General features: G+C 38.6%; 1 protein-coding gene across 1 annotated transcript in view; it reads left to right on the plus strand.

Moving 5' to 3' along the window:
- Positions 1-13,237: 13,237 nt before the first annotated feature.
- The window catches only part of LOC134656633 (hemicentin-2-like), a 220,411-nt gene continuing 218,880 nt past the window's right edge, over positions 13,238-14,768 (plus strand). The window contains exon 1 of the mRNA XM_063512190.1: positions 13,238-13,641. The gene's annotated coding sequence lies outside the window, so the exon portion shown is untranslated. The remainder of the gene's footprint in view (positions 13,642-14,768) is intronic.

Below are 14,768 nucleotides of genomic sequence, written 5' to 3' on the forward strand. Positions count from 1 at the left end.
TGTGCGTGTAGTTTCGGAAAATTTTGACACAGAATGGTGGGGTAGGTAATAACTCGCGCCAGTGGGGGGGTTATCGTCCGCGAGCTCCATGTGGTTGAGATCCACGTACTCCTGGAGGCACGCGTGATAATCCGCCTTCAACTGGGGGTTACGTTCTAGACGGTATTCCAATTTATGGAATCGTGCTAGAGAAATTTGCCGAGACTCGCCGAGCGGCGGTGCGTCGGGCTTGAATGGCAGAGCGACTACGTATCGCCCTGTGTCGTCGCGCTTATGCGTCTTTTGAAAAAAGGATTCGCATAGCTTTTCTTCGGGAGTGTAACTCCGCAACTCTGGTACTGACTCCAGCTCCCAAAACTTCTGAAGATTGTCGTTGTCGAACGACGTAAAACAAGTATGGCGTGGAGTCGAAACATTGGAAGTAAAGTTCACTTTACCTCCTAGCAAATAACCAAACACACTATTAATTGCGGTGGGCGTTCCAGGTTTACCCCTGACAATGCCATCGCGAACAATATCCATGAAGATATCCTCGCCTAGTATCATATCAACCGGCTGAGGTTTATGAAATTCAGGGTCGGCCAAAGCGAGGCCCTGCAAATGAGGCCAATCAGCGAGAGGTGCTAGTGGTACACTAGGCATTTGGCGGGTTAACTTCGCCAGAATAGAAGCCTCTAACGGAATAATCGGACTTTGTTTGCCCTTAGGCGAAATTGAGCACACGAAGGTACCCCTAGGTTCCAGCGGCAAGTCGCCGACACCGACCAAAGGCTCGCTATCGTGATGTCGCGGTAAATTAAGTCGTTGCATACACGATTCTGTAATTAGAGCTGCTTGTGAACCCCCATCTATCATACAGCGAATAGTAGCAATTTTATTGCCTTCGTAATAAAGGTCAACCAACGCTGTTGACAATAGAACCGTGCTAGGCCGTTTACCTACATTACCTAAACTCTGTTCGTTTACGCCGTGAACTGCAGACGGGCTGCTAGGGCCGGGCTGCTCCGTAAGAGCGAGCGAGACGGCAACTGATTCCGCAGCTTCATTGATAGCCGGTCGCGGAATGTTTGATTCTAAATGAATTAACGTATGGTGTCTTTTATTGCATTTACGACACTTAAAACTTGATTTACAATTCCTTAAGTCGTGCCCGGGGCATAAACAATTGTAACATACATTATTTGTTTGAACAAATGCAAATCTATCTTTGATTGATAAGTCTAGAAACTCCAAACATTTATTAAGTGAGTGCATTCCTTTACACTTCAAGCAAGATCGAACCTTATTTGTATCGTTGTAAGGTCGACTTTGGGCTGACGCCGTACTTGTTGCAAAAACACGCTTGGGTGTTATTTGATTTGAATTTAAATTTGGGTTATTTTTACTACTTAAGGGGACGGTATATGACGTTTTCGATTTAGACCTCACTTTGTGCAATCAATTTGTTCAATGAATGATTAATAACTGCATTAAATTATACGCAAATCTGTTCACGAAGAAGCCGTGTACCGGCTCTTCACGCCATATTTTTTTTTATTTCCTGTAATTCTCTACAAATCGACACTAAAAGTGTCCAAAAATCAAAATATGGAGTTCCGTTTGAGCAAGACGCATTACAGTTTTGTCTTTGACAGTAATTGAGTTGTTGTGGGATTTTGAAGGCTAGATAACTAAACTACCAGATTATTATCTACTTATATTTTTACTCACAAATACAACACAGAAATTCAATCCCAAATGTAAACTTTCGTATAATTTCCATACATTGACGACATCACTCAAAACTCTTCTTCGAGTCAGATGGCCGTTGGCCTTGCATCGAAGCAGACGTGTACATCGTCATAGCTCGTTTTTGACATTAATAAAGACATTTCATCATATACGCATACGAAAATGTATACCAGTAGATAAATTGTATTTCATAAAATAGGGTAAATAAATATAATCACGTCGAGCTCCAGTCAAATTTTAAATGTGAGTTGTTGTTATTTACGGGTCGTAACGGTCGAAAACAGCAGTAAATTATCCTAAAACAATACGATTACAATCGAATTTAAGTAACTTGTTCCTTCAAAACCCGCTTAAAATGAAAAAAGTTTAAAGACTCGTTTTACTGATTGGGATTGATTTTCATTATGCTGGTATCAATTTTGCGTCATTATAAAAATGTATATGACTTCTGTACGTCAATGACTTTTGATGTCAATTAATTGTAATCTTGTATTTATGTTAGAGAATATTATATGTTCATTTAAATATTACTCATCTATTAATACGAAGCGTAATTCGTTTAATACCTAAAGACTTGCAGTGTCTACACCTACTTTGTTGACGTTCGTTCCGTCTATGTATGCGATTACGTAACGTGCTGTTCTGATAATCTTCAAGAATCAAGATAATTAATAACGGCAAGACCAGCATTTAGTACCAGCGAGTTTTGCGGATTTGGAGACCGAGATGAAGCTTACAGGCCAATATCGCTGCGGCCTGGCCTGCTTATTGTTGTGTATAAATCGAATGTTATATTAATTTACTATAAAAAACAATGTTTTATTTCAATGACATTCTGTGCGTAGAGGTATGTATGTTTCGGTGATTATAAGAATTATGTCCACACAATAATCGTGCAAAGCAGAGACTGCATTATTTCTTTACGGTATAAGCGGTAAGGAAAAACTCATTGGTATCCTGGCTCGTACCAATGAGTTTTCGGAACTTATGTACGAAATATCATTTGATATTTACCACTAGCTTTTCGGTGAAGGAGGAAACATCGTGAGGAAACCTGCATACTCGTAGTGCATACATTTGCGAAGAAATTCAAAGCTGTGTGTGAAGTCCCCAATCCGCATTGGGCTAGCGTTGAGATTATTGTCTATACAGGGTGGTCCAAACCGTGACGTCCAAAAATCGTGGGCTATCATAATGTACCCCATATGTATGTTAGCCGATTTTTCGTAGTTTTCAAGTTATGATTTTTTAAGCTTTTAACTTTTCCTATGTAGGTAATATTCTCCGACCGTCCTTAGTCTGGGACCGGTCTGAAAACCAGCGCCGGGCACCTAGGCCCGGCACACGCTGAGACTGGAACCCTGTGCCTAATACAAAGATCTTCTCACTTTTGTTTTGTATATGATAACAACTGTTTTATTTTATTATGTAAGTAATTCTAACTCTATTTTATGTTCATGTATGTGGCAATAAACAATTCTTATTCTTATTCTATTCTTATTCTTATTCCTATGAAATTCCGGGGTTCCCATACAGAGTGGCTGAAAAATAACTGCATTCCGTTGCCAGGGAGGTGTTGGGATTATACTGAGCAACTTTTATTATGGGACCAACCCCGAAATCGCGAAAAAAAAATTGGCTTTTTATACATTTTGGCTAGTCCATTTTCTATGGAAGGGTAATTTTTTTTCGCGGTTTCAGGGTTGGCCCCATTGTAAAAGTTGCTCAGTATAATCCCAAAACCTCCCTGGCAACGGAAATGCAGTTATTTTTTAGCCACTCTGTATGGGAACCCCGGAATTTCATATGAAAAGTTAAAAGTAAAAAAAAATCATAACTCGATAACTACGAAAAATCGGCTAACATACATGGGGTATATTCTGATAGCCCACGACGTGAGGAATCTAAAAAAAAATTTTTGGACGTCAAGGTTTGGACCACCCTGTATATAGGCTGAATTATTATTATTATTTATAGGCGGTACGGTACCGTTATTATTTATCAATACCGCTTCGTTTTGAAGGTACTATACCTGTTGAAATATAAAGTACGGTACCGGTATAAAATTGCAGCAGGTACAACAATTTTTTATAGGTGTACAGTCAGCTGCAGAGAAAAGGTACCACCCCTGCATACAATCTTCTATGCAGGGGTGACCTGCAGCTGACTGTACCTAAACCATCACTGACCGAGCGTAGGCGAAGGTCTCCGTTTCAGCTTGCGCAAAAATACTTTCGTTTGTTCGAATGTTCTCCTTTGCATATCACATTTCTCAAATATCTCGAGAAAATTTGTAAGCAGGTTCGGTAGTTGGATATAATTACTCGGTTTCTTTTTTTTTATAAGTTCTAATAGGCAGAGATTGGCATAAAGGACTTGAGCGACAGTAGGGTCTGTGGTACTTAAGACCATTGTGATTATTCGTAGTGTTCGACCGAAGATTCGGTTTCGGTTTCGGTTTCGGCCATAAAATCATGTTTCGGCCGTTTCGAAACATACGAAATAGTACTTCGTATTATGAAACTAAACTATGTGACAAAGACCAAAAGTTGGCGAGCAAGTAGGACAACAATATTTATATATACAGAAATTTGTGTTTCGGTCGGACACTAATTATTAGGTACTTACTGATTACGCTGCGCCGCGTGGAACGTGAGGTGCGTTGGGGTAAGTACATACAAATCATTCAAGAAAAAAATCCCTTTTAAGATCACTCGTGTGTCTGCCCCTAATAGACTAATTCAATTGAAATTTGGTACACATTTTTCACATATGACAAAGAGTCGGTGATCCAAAGATGGACTAGTAACGTAAATAAATAAACTTTTAACTTTGCGGCCATTTTTTTGTATCGTGTGATATATCAGATATTAAATTGTAAGATATTTACTAATAATAAGCATTGGTCACGTAAATTATTTTTAGTCTTTTTTTGCAAGTATGAATGATATAGAACATTATTTCAATTATTTTTAAAATTAAGCCTATCCAAAGGCGACTTGGAAGATGTGTCATGGGGATCTATATTCGTTGGGTGAAAAAGAAGTTTTTTTGTCTAATTATCGTTTAAAACACAATCGATCGGCAATAACGCGGGCACATAAAACAAAAAACTTCTTTTTTCACTCATAAAACTCCTTAAACCTAATAAGAGCTAAACAAAAACAAGTGCGAGTCGGACTCGCATTCTAAGGGTTCCGTATATTAAGTCCGTCTCACGCTTGACTGCACATTTCTTATAGATTTTCCTGACATATATAGGTAAAGAACTACTTTGTGTATTTTTTTCAAAATTTTAGATCCAGTTGTTTCGGAGAAAGTGGGCGGAGAATGATCATTTTTTGCCTATTTTCATGAATAACTGCTGAACTATTAATCCTAAAATTATAAAAAAAGTTATGTTTGAGATTCTTACAATGAGCTCTTTTATTTGATATGTAACACTATATAGTTTAAAAAACATATTTTTTAATTTTTTCATTTACCCCCCCCAAAAATGGCTACCGTATTTCAAATTCTCTAAAATACATTTTATTTACGTTACACGTCCATCTTTGGGTCACAAATTTACATTTGTGTGCCAAATTTACATATGTGTGCCAAATTTCAACTGAATTGGTCCAGTAGTTTCGGAGAAAATAGACTGTGACAGACGGACGGACAGACAGACAGACGCACGAAGAATTATATGTATATGCACTTATCCCAACGCACCTCTCGTTCTACGCTGCGCGGGGTTCATTGCCGCTCCTACCGCCGTAAGTGTAAGTACAACTACATCATCAAGGCTACGATCGAAGATAATCAGTTCAGCACTGAAATAATAGCGGTGGAATGCCAGTATAATATTTAATTATTTATTTTAATTTTATAAATTTAATAGCAAAATAAATAGCGAATATAGGATACTCGTACAAGTAAATCTGTAAAGATCTTAGGGGTACATCAGCCGACATATATTATTAAATTTTATTTTGTCGGCCTTAATTAAATTTCCACCCTGCCGAGACTTTATTTATTTAAATTTTTAATTGAATTGATTTTTCGCCTTATGAATAACCGTATAGAGTAGTAAATAACATTTTACATCTGACTTAATGACATCTGGGTTTATTCGGTTTAACTTTACAAAACGCGTATCTCGACAAAGCCATAATATGCAGAAAATAGTTAACAATCAAATGAATTAAATTAGAATTTAAATACGTCACGTGTGACATGAACAGACAAGGAGAGCAAGATTTAATGTATTGTTTCTCTTTCTTCTTTCAATGGAACGTTTTTACAGTTTCTGTTCCTCAAAACAGGTCAGTGGTTAACACTAAACTCAAAACGCTATCTTAAAAAAACTTGATGGGTCAATGACCTGTCCCAGTAAAGTGAGGTAGTGTGCGTGAAGTGCGCTTGTGTGTGAAATGGGGTAAATTGACAGAATCTGAAAATTTACCCACCTCTACCGTCACCTTAAGGAATTGTTTCGAGTGGACTGTGTATTGGAAACTGAAATCATCTGTTCCGCGGAAAGTTCGCGTTCGAGGAAAGCAATTAGGCCTTGAACTTTAGGTATTTCGCCCGGGTTGGTTAAGGAACGTTCATATTCTTTTCGGGTATTAACGGGAATCTTACGTAACAATAAATTTAACAGAACGAAGTCCCATTCCTTAACCGGAAAGTCCATTACTTCCAGAGCCTTTATGTTTTCATGATAAACATTTAGTAAATTTCTCATAGCAACAGCTGATCGCGCGGAACAAATATCTATATCGAACAACTTATCCAGATGTTGTGATGCGATAATGCGTTTATTGTCATAACGAGACTTTAGAATATCGAGCGCAATTGCATAATTACTTTCCGTTATGGGAATTGATTTAATTAAATTATGTGGCTCGTTTTTAACGGAAAGGAGCAAATACCTAAACTTCTCCGCATCCGTGTAGGCATTGTTATTGTGTACCAGCGATTGAAATAAATCGAAAAAGGCAGGCCAACCAGTCGGTTCACCGTGATATTCGGGAAGCGATAATTTGGGTAAATTTCGACGATCGTTGCTAAGCGTATCGTTGGGGGTAAGTACGCGGCTCGCGCGACGCCTTTCTACGTCTACCTCCTTTAGATTATTTAGATGTGTAACTATCGCGTAATACAAGTCGTTAAAATCGTTACGAATCTTAATATTGGCTTCTTTGTTGAAGCTTTGCAATTTAATTAACGCTTTTTCGATTTTAGTTTGAATCTTAGTAAACTTTCGCTGATGCACTGTTAAATCTGTTGTTCGTGAACGGAATTGATCTGTATTTGTCGCTGCGAACTGTAATGTTCTCTTTAATTCGTCGAGAATTAGATCTCGTTCGAATATGTCTTGTGTAATACACGATGTGTCGGCTTCAGCATTGCCGTCTGTAGGGTTTGGGACCATTTTGCGAGACAAAGATGGCGGAAATGACAATACTAAATTGAACTACAAACGTGTCTAAATGAAAAACTGGGTACGAAATACCGCAAATTACAAAAGCAACACAACCAGAGAAAGAAAGACCCGGATCGAACGGATCAAAAAACTATGTAGCGGCGATATATATTGAGAGGTCAAACTTACATAAATCCAGAAGCGCCTTGGCGGACCGCGTGGTGGTCTATGTATGGTGATTTGGAAATCCTCTGCTTTTATCGACAGCTGCATATATCCATGAGGGGCACTGGGTCACTGAGTACTTTCTGGTTGATTTTCACTTAAATTGCAGCGACAGAACTCGAGATATGAATTATTTTAACCGGAGCGCGGAGCGATCGCAGCCATTTCGATTCAACGGCAGAAGTTTTTTTTTATCTTCGCTAGGTGGCGCGGTCATAGGTCGCGCCGGAAGTAAGGGCTTTGAGATAAATGTAGTTGCCAACTCAAAAACATCTCGCTAACATACATGAAAATATATTCTATCCTAATTGTGTTGCTTTGTATGTAAGAAAAAATACCTATCTAAATATGCATAGAAATTAATTAATACTAATCTGTTCCTCGACGGAACATGCTCAAAGAGGTGTACTTATAAAAAAAAATTGTGTCAGAATCTTTAAGTACTTCGACTTTTTTTAATTATTGATTGGGAAAACAAACAGCATATATAATTCTTATAGCCTAATAAAGATATTTTAACACATTTAGCCAAAACAGTTTCCACTTAAAGTATAGGTATACATACAATTTTGTTCAGAGATAATATAGTTATATGGCCGATGGCCAAGTGGAGGGGCATACATGTAGCTACAAATGTTATTCTCATTGATTTAATATTCATATTATTATTATATTCTCTTGGGACAGCTGGTCTGCTGCTGCGATTGCAAGGCCGTATCAAAACCAGTTCAAAATCATATATCAAATTGTTAAATTAAAATCGGCCTTCAGGTTAGTACTAGTATGGCCGTTCAAAGTGAGCATGCATTATTCCGACACCTGCGCTCACTTACCCACCGCTCGGTTCAAAGCGGCGTTTTCATAAAAAAAAGGTTCGGCCCAAAATAGATTTACTCTGATTCGCGTTTGTTACTATTTTATCGGAGTAAATATATTTGCGATAGGAATGAAGCCAGCGGAGTGGATGTTTCACGCTGATGAATATATGACCCTTTTTAGCTTTCTGTGGCTTAACCCGATCGTTCCAACCTATTTCAGCAAACGACCCACATTTGTTTTAAAGACTATATATAGGTTTCTAAACTAGATAGGTTTCTATATATCTTTTCGGCTCCACTGGATTACAACCAATCAGTGAACCAATGCTATTGGTTCATTTCCACACGTCTCCTCTCATATCCGCTCATCTCCGCCTCGGATAGGCAGCCTAAAGGTTCGTTTTGTCTTTAATTTTTACTATTTTTAAGTAGGTAGGTATATACTCGTATACTAAAAATTATACATTTTTGAAGTTATTTCTCCTCTTCTTCCAAAAACGCTTTAATATAAAGATAAAAATAGTTTATTTTGCAAGTAGTCATATTACAATGCGCTTATGAACTTTACATAAAGCTACATCGGGCCTTCTCAATTGGAAGCAATATGGGGCCGCAAGATACTCGACGGGACGGGACACATCTCATAATACCACTAGTTACAAGTTTATTGTACTTAATTCTAGTTTTATATTCATTTTATAACACTTATTGTGCAATAAATAACTAGTTACACATTACAATTAACTTATTAATATGTGCGTTCGCAGCGTGTTTCAACTATACAACCTAAAGACCAATTCGAACTTACATTTTGACGTCATTTTGCGTCTTGCTCGCACCAATACATGTGCGGAGAAGTACAAGCAAAATGCGCACGCGAATGATAACAAAATGACATCATTTTGATATCACACGTTCTAATAGGTTTCAAGCTGAAATTTATTTATTTTGTAAGCTGTATGATTTGAACACTTCTGTATTAAACAAACTGCTACCATAATAATTCGGTTAATACCACTCTGTTCGGGTCTTACGACAACTTTACTAGCGCACGCCGCCTGTCATAAGAACCATCCCAAAAACCAACTCTCTCTCTTAAACATTAAAGTCCATATTGTAAAGAGTGAGATACGAGAAACAGTATTAGTTAGTCCCAAGGGAAGTGTCAATTTCAAGTGCTAAGAGCGAGTGCTAGAACGTAAGTATTTTGGATTATTTCTGAAGGTACCTATTTTACTTTGGAGATAAACAGGTAACAACTTCAGAACTTTCAGAGGTAGACTGTCCATTTTTAACCGACTTAAAAAAAGTAACAGGTTATCAATTCGAACCTTTTTTTATCTATGTTACCTCAGAACTCCATCATTTCTGAACTGCTTTAGATTTTTTTTTGTATGAATGTATATGTCCCAAGTTGGTCCCGTTTTTCTCTTTGCACCAATGGTTTCTATGTATGAAAAATATGTTATAATATCGTTCGAAAACAACATACAAAAACGTTAAATCCGCAATATTTGTAACGTTTTTGTAAGAATATTCGAGTTTAAAAAGTAAAATTTTAATAGTAGTTTATGCAACAGTGATATAATAAGGGTTCTTAAAATTCAAGGGTCGAAGTTACAAAACGAGACGTAGTCGAGTTTTGTAAAAAAAGACCCGAGAATTTTAAGAACCAATTATGAGCTGTTGCATACATTACTTTTTCTATGACAGCTGCAGCAAAAAAAAAAGAGTTATTATTAAAAAAAAAGAAATTTTTAAATAATAACTCAATTTTTTTTAAATATTTTTTTTTTTTTTTTTGCTGCAGCTGTCATAGAAAAAGTAATGTATGCAACAGCTCATAATTGGTTCTTAAAATTCTCGGGTCTTTTTTTACAAAACTCGACTACGTCTCGTTTTGTAACTTCGACCCTTGAATTTTAAGAACCCTTATTATATCACTGTTGCATAAACTACTATTGTTATTGCCGTATTTTATCTATATAATTTTATCTAAACACTTAAGAAAAAAATATGGCAACTAACTATATACCTACTGAAATGCATTGTTTTACGATTCAGTTCAATCGGTTCAAATGTGGTTCGAATCTGTCCGAGAATAAATGCACGAGATGTAATAAAAAATTATGCAAAATATTGCAAGAATTTCCTCAATTTCTCCATACTAATATTTAAATTGAATTGAACTGAATTGAACTCGCTGTCCTCAGTGCTATGATAAAACCAGTCTTAAGCATTAATATTAGATGAATGCAAACTGCAGCTCAGACCGTTTGGTATCCAGCAATTAATATCCTTAAATCAACCGAAGATTGGGTCTGACTGGCTCCTTTATGAATAAAGACGACTTGCCGTTCATAGCTCCTATGAAGGTGATTTTAGCTGTATTAGCTAACTTGACACGCTCAGCTTAATGCAAATTTACACAAGTATAGTATTTGTAATTGGGTTCATATTTTATGTTATTTAAACTTTATTGCGTATTAAAAATAAATACAAATGGCGGACTTAATGCCTTGCGGCCCTTAAGGCATTCTCTATCAGTCAACCATAGGGCAAATCATAATTTCTCATAAGTGGAAACTAGCTATTTATACATGGCCATTATAAAACTTCCATGAGAATCGCTATATCAAAATGTTTATTTATTCATTGTGAAGATCTTCGACAGGAGCTGACAATGCACCGTCTTTAGCAAATCGGAATAAACTATGAGCCCGATTCGGATTTTGTAATAGACGTCTATTAGATATCTTTTAGACATCGCCAAGATACGATAACGATATGTTTAAGATCTAACCTGTCAAATTTGACATTTCCGCGATTTTGGAGATACTCTTGAACGATTTCCACAAGTTATTACTTAGAGATCGAATTCACATCTAATAGATATCTAACACGATCTATCGTAAAAGTGACATTGGTTGCCCGAATTGCGCTGCAAAAGAGAACTAGTTGAAATCTAAACTATAACGTATCTAGAATGGATCTAGTACGTGTCGTCTCTTGTGAATATCTTGAAGTTCGAATACGGCAGTATGGCTATATTACATGAAAATATGTTTAATGATATGAAAAGCTACACGCAATACTTATGTTGGTATTTAATATGCTGAGAGTGGATTAATTAGCTTCAACAACTTGTAACGGTTTAGAACTGGTTTTGATACGACCTTGACGATCGTTTTGGTGATTGGCGCGCATCTCACGCACGACTTTCACTTCATTTCGCATGCACCATTGAGCGTGAGCGATGTTCAAAGTCGTAGCAAAATAAGATCATAACCGTAACAATTATACCTACTCATGGACAAATTTAGGGGAACGCAATAAAAGGTTTTAGTCGAGAGTATAAGCCCTAAACAACGGCGTTGCATGAACAAGAGATTTCCTTTGGCAGGATTGGTCCTTAGGACTCAAGGATGGATTTAAGAAGTGGAGCCACCGAGATTTTTGATGTAAAAGTTTACGGAGGGGGGGGCTCTCATATGTATCTTGTTATCTATATTATTTAAGCTACTAGGCCAAGTTTGGTATCGTTTTCGTATAAATCGGGGATGCCGAATTCATTTATGATAGCAAAATGACACCATTCTGAAGTTGATTCGGTTAAATTGTGTTTTTTGAAAAAAAAAATTATAGCCAGCATTCAATGAATGTAGTATGATACCTTTGGGTATGGTGCTTTACGCACACTAGTGTCCAATCCCCTCCCCCTGACTATACTAAACTTATTAACCTCAGACGTCGCAGACGCTTAAAACCCCTGCATCAAAAATCTGGGTGGCTCCACTTCTTAAATCCTTCCTTGGGTCCTAAGGACCAATCCTGCCAAAGGAAATCTCTTGTTCATGCAACGCCGTCGTTGACTTTTTTGGGCTCTTTGCACACTCGACTATTTAAAGTAATTTCAAAGTTAGTAATTCAACTTTTTTTTGCGTTTCTCTTTTGTCCCCGTCCCATCCCCGATTAAATTTTCATAATTATCAATTATTAACGTTTCGGTTCGAAGAACCATGTGCAAGGAACTTTTCATATCTTTTAAGTAGTATTTTTTGATTAAGTACACATTTTAAATATGATAATCAAGCTAGTTTATTTCAGTCTGATTTCTTTCTTCCCATGGGGTACGAAGAAAATGAAGAAGCGCTTATTTCTTGAATTCATAAATACCCAAGTTTCAGTACGAAAATATATTTGGTTACTATGTTTACATCCAATAATCTGCCGAAAAAGCTACGAAAATCGTTAAGCAATATTGAAGATGATGTCGAGGAAAACCTTTTTGTGGGTCAAGTGTTGCAATCCGATACGTCTTCATCCCAAATTCTTTCGACCAGCCGGGGATTAGCATCTCTTGTTCCAAGAATTACGAAGTAAAGTTAAATTTAGTACACTCCCTAAACAAAATTATTCAGATTTTCGAGAAATCCTTGAGGCCTTTGTCTCCCAGCGACTGCCCTCAAATTATCTCAAATTTTTGCCCGCAATTATATAACAATGGAGTCGAATTGAAAAGCACTCGGCCTCAGACAGCCGCGGAAAAATGGCATCTCAATACGTTACGGATAAAGGGAATCCGCAAATCCCTACAATATCCAATAGCGTAAAAGAAATGCGGGAAATTAAATTCCGAAGCGTAGCCGTTTGTGAGAAACTGTTACGCACGCCCGCCGCACGCGGGTTATTGAAATATACGAATTTATAAAAATACTGCAAGCCCCAGGGAAACGGGACGTGCGTCCTCTCTGCTGAACCCGTTCGCGAGGAGTCCCGTCCCGCCAGAAACTCCTGGCTACAACTTGCTTGCCCGCACGGAATCAATTGCGTTTTTAAATCCCCTGCACATTTGTATTTCCGATTTCGCAGTTCGGACGTTAAACGACAATTCCGTCTGCGAATCGGAGATTCAAAATTGAATTTCAATGTCACAACAGCAGATATAAAAATCATCGGAGCCTCCGCCGATCGTTTGGCAGCGCAGTACGCAGGCGCGGCGGGGTGCGGCGCGCGGGCCCGGCGGGGGAGGGGCGGGGGTTGCGCGCGCTGGCGCGGCCGCGTCAGTAGCCCGGCTCGCGCGCGCGGGACGGTCGTGTGTTGCCATGCCAGCCCCCCGCGCCCCGCAGCCCCGCGATCGAGTGTCGTGTCGCTAGTGACCCAGTGGTGGTGGCTTATGTGAAGGAGCGGGAACACGCGAGCGATCTGAACGCGTAAACAAACCCGCAACTTCGCTAGAGATGTTCCAAAGTTTTCGAAACTTCATCTTTCAAACTTTAACTATTACCCCCTGAACCCGTTTCAAACTCGCGCGATATCAATTTTGCGCAGTGACAGAAACTTATCTGACGGATGTGGCCGAATTGACTGCGTGAATACGAAGGATGTGAAGTGATAATGAGGTAGTTTCTCCGGCGTATCTGCGATCAGCGGATCAAGGGCGCGATACCATCGCAGGTAACCCCGCTCTGAATAAATTTCCTCGGCTTTTCTTTGAATGGAACTTGGGCTGGACGGCGAACTTCCCAAAGTTCCTTGTTTAAATATTCATAAAAGCTTGCAGTAGCCTGAATAAAAGTGGGTGTTATCGCGGGAATTTGCATTCTCGCCGGCGGCATTAATTAAGGCGGGCAAGTGTGTCAAGAGGTGTTACACGGCATTAGCGGCCGCAGATAGCCTGAATAAAACATTCAATCTCCTCGGAACACTCTCTTTGATTAACCCCGTAAGCCTAATTACTTACCCACCTAACGCACTCGTATTGAAAAGATCGACGTCCTTAAGCCTTAAGTAAAGGACTTGAGGGAAAAACAAAGGTTTGAGAAGGAAAATCTTTGAAGAAAATTGAATTTATTAAAACTTCTGAGAACGCAATTCCGGTGCTGCCTGCAAAATACGGATACTCTGAATCCCTTTTGGAAAATACGGACAGAAACTCATTTTCAAACTAAGCTTTAAAAATAAAACTTAAGTCAATCTATAGTCAAATAGCAATCGTCACGAAAGTACTGCTCAAACACCGAAAGCGCTGGTACTCAGACACTCTTAGTGAATGGCAAAGTATAAGAAGCCTTCAGCAATACACGAAGCTCTTCTAGTGGTAGTGCGCCTTGTAAAGGCCACTCCGAGGCTGAGCAAAGCGCAACCTCTTTAATCCGATAGCGAAACTGAATAGCCGGCCAAGAAATAGTTCCAACCTTATTGCAGCCGGGCATTCAGCGCTAGAATCGCTTTACCGAGGGTTGAATGGGATTAGCCCTTCCCCAAGCCCTGCGATAAACTAATATGCGGACTCGAATTGGCTTCGAATAACCCCATTTATAGCGCGAGTCCGTGAACGGGTAAATAGCTTCTAAGGTCCTTGGGACTTCAAACGTTTAACCTTCTATAAATTTCGCCCGGTTTTAGACATACATTTTCACAGCATCGTTTGTTTAGTGCTAATCCATATTCTATGTTCCGAGCTAAATTGGTAAAAGATACGCATCAGACGATGACATCGTTTCTTTGAAGGTTCCGCTTGAATCCACTTTGGTATGAGTGAATAAAATTTCATCGAGATAAGTGCCGTCTTTGTCCGGGCG

The sequence above is a fragment of the Cydia amplana genome, chromosome 18 (assembly GCF_948474715.1).
Source record: "Cydia amplana chromosome 18, ilCydAmpl1.1, whole genome shotgun sequence".
Classification (NCBI taxonomy): domain Eukaryota; kingdom Metazoa; phylum Arthropoda; class Insecta; order Lepidoptera; family Tortricidae; genus Cydia; species Cydia amplana.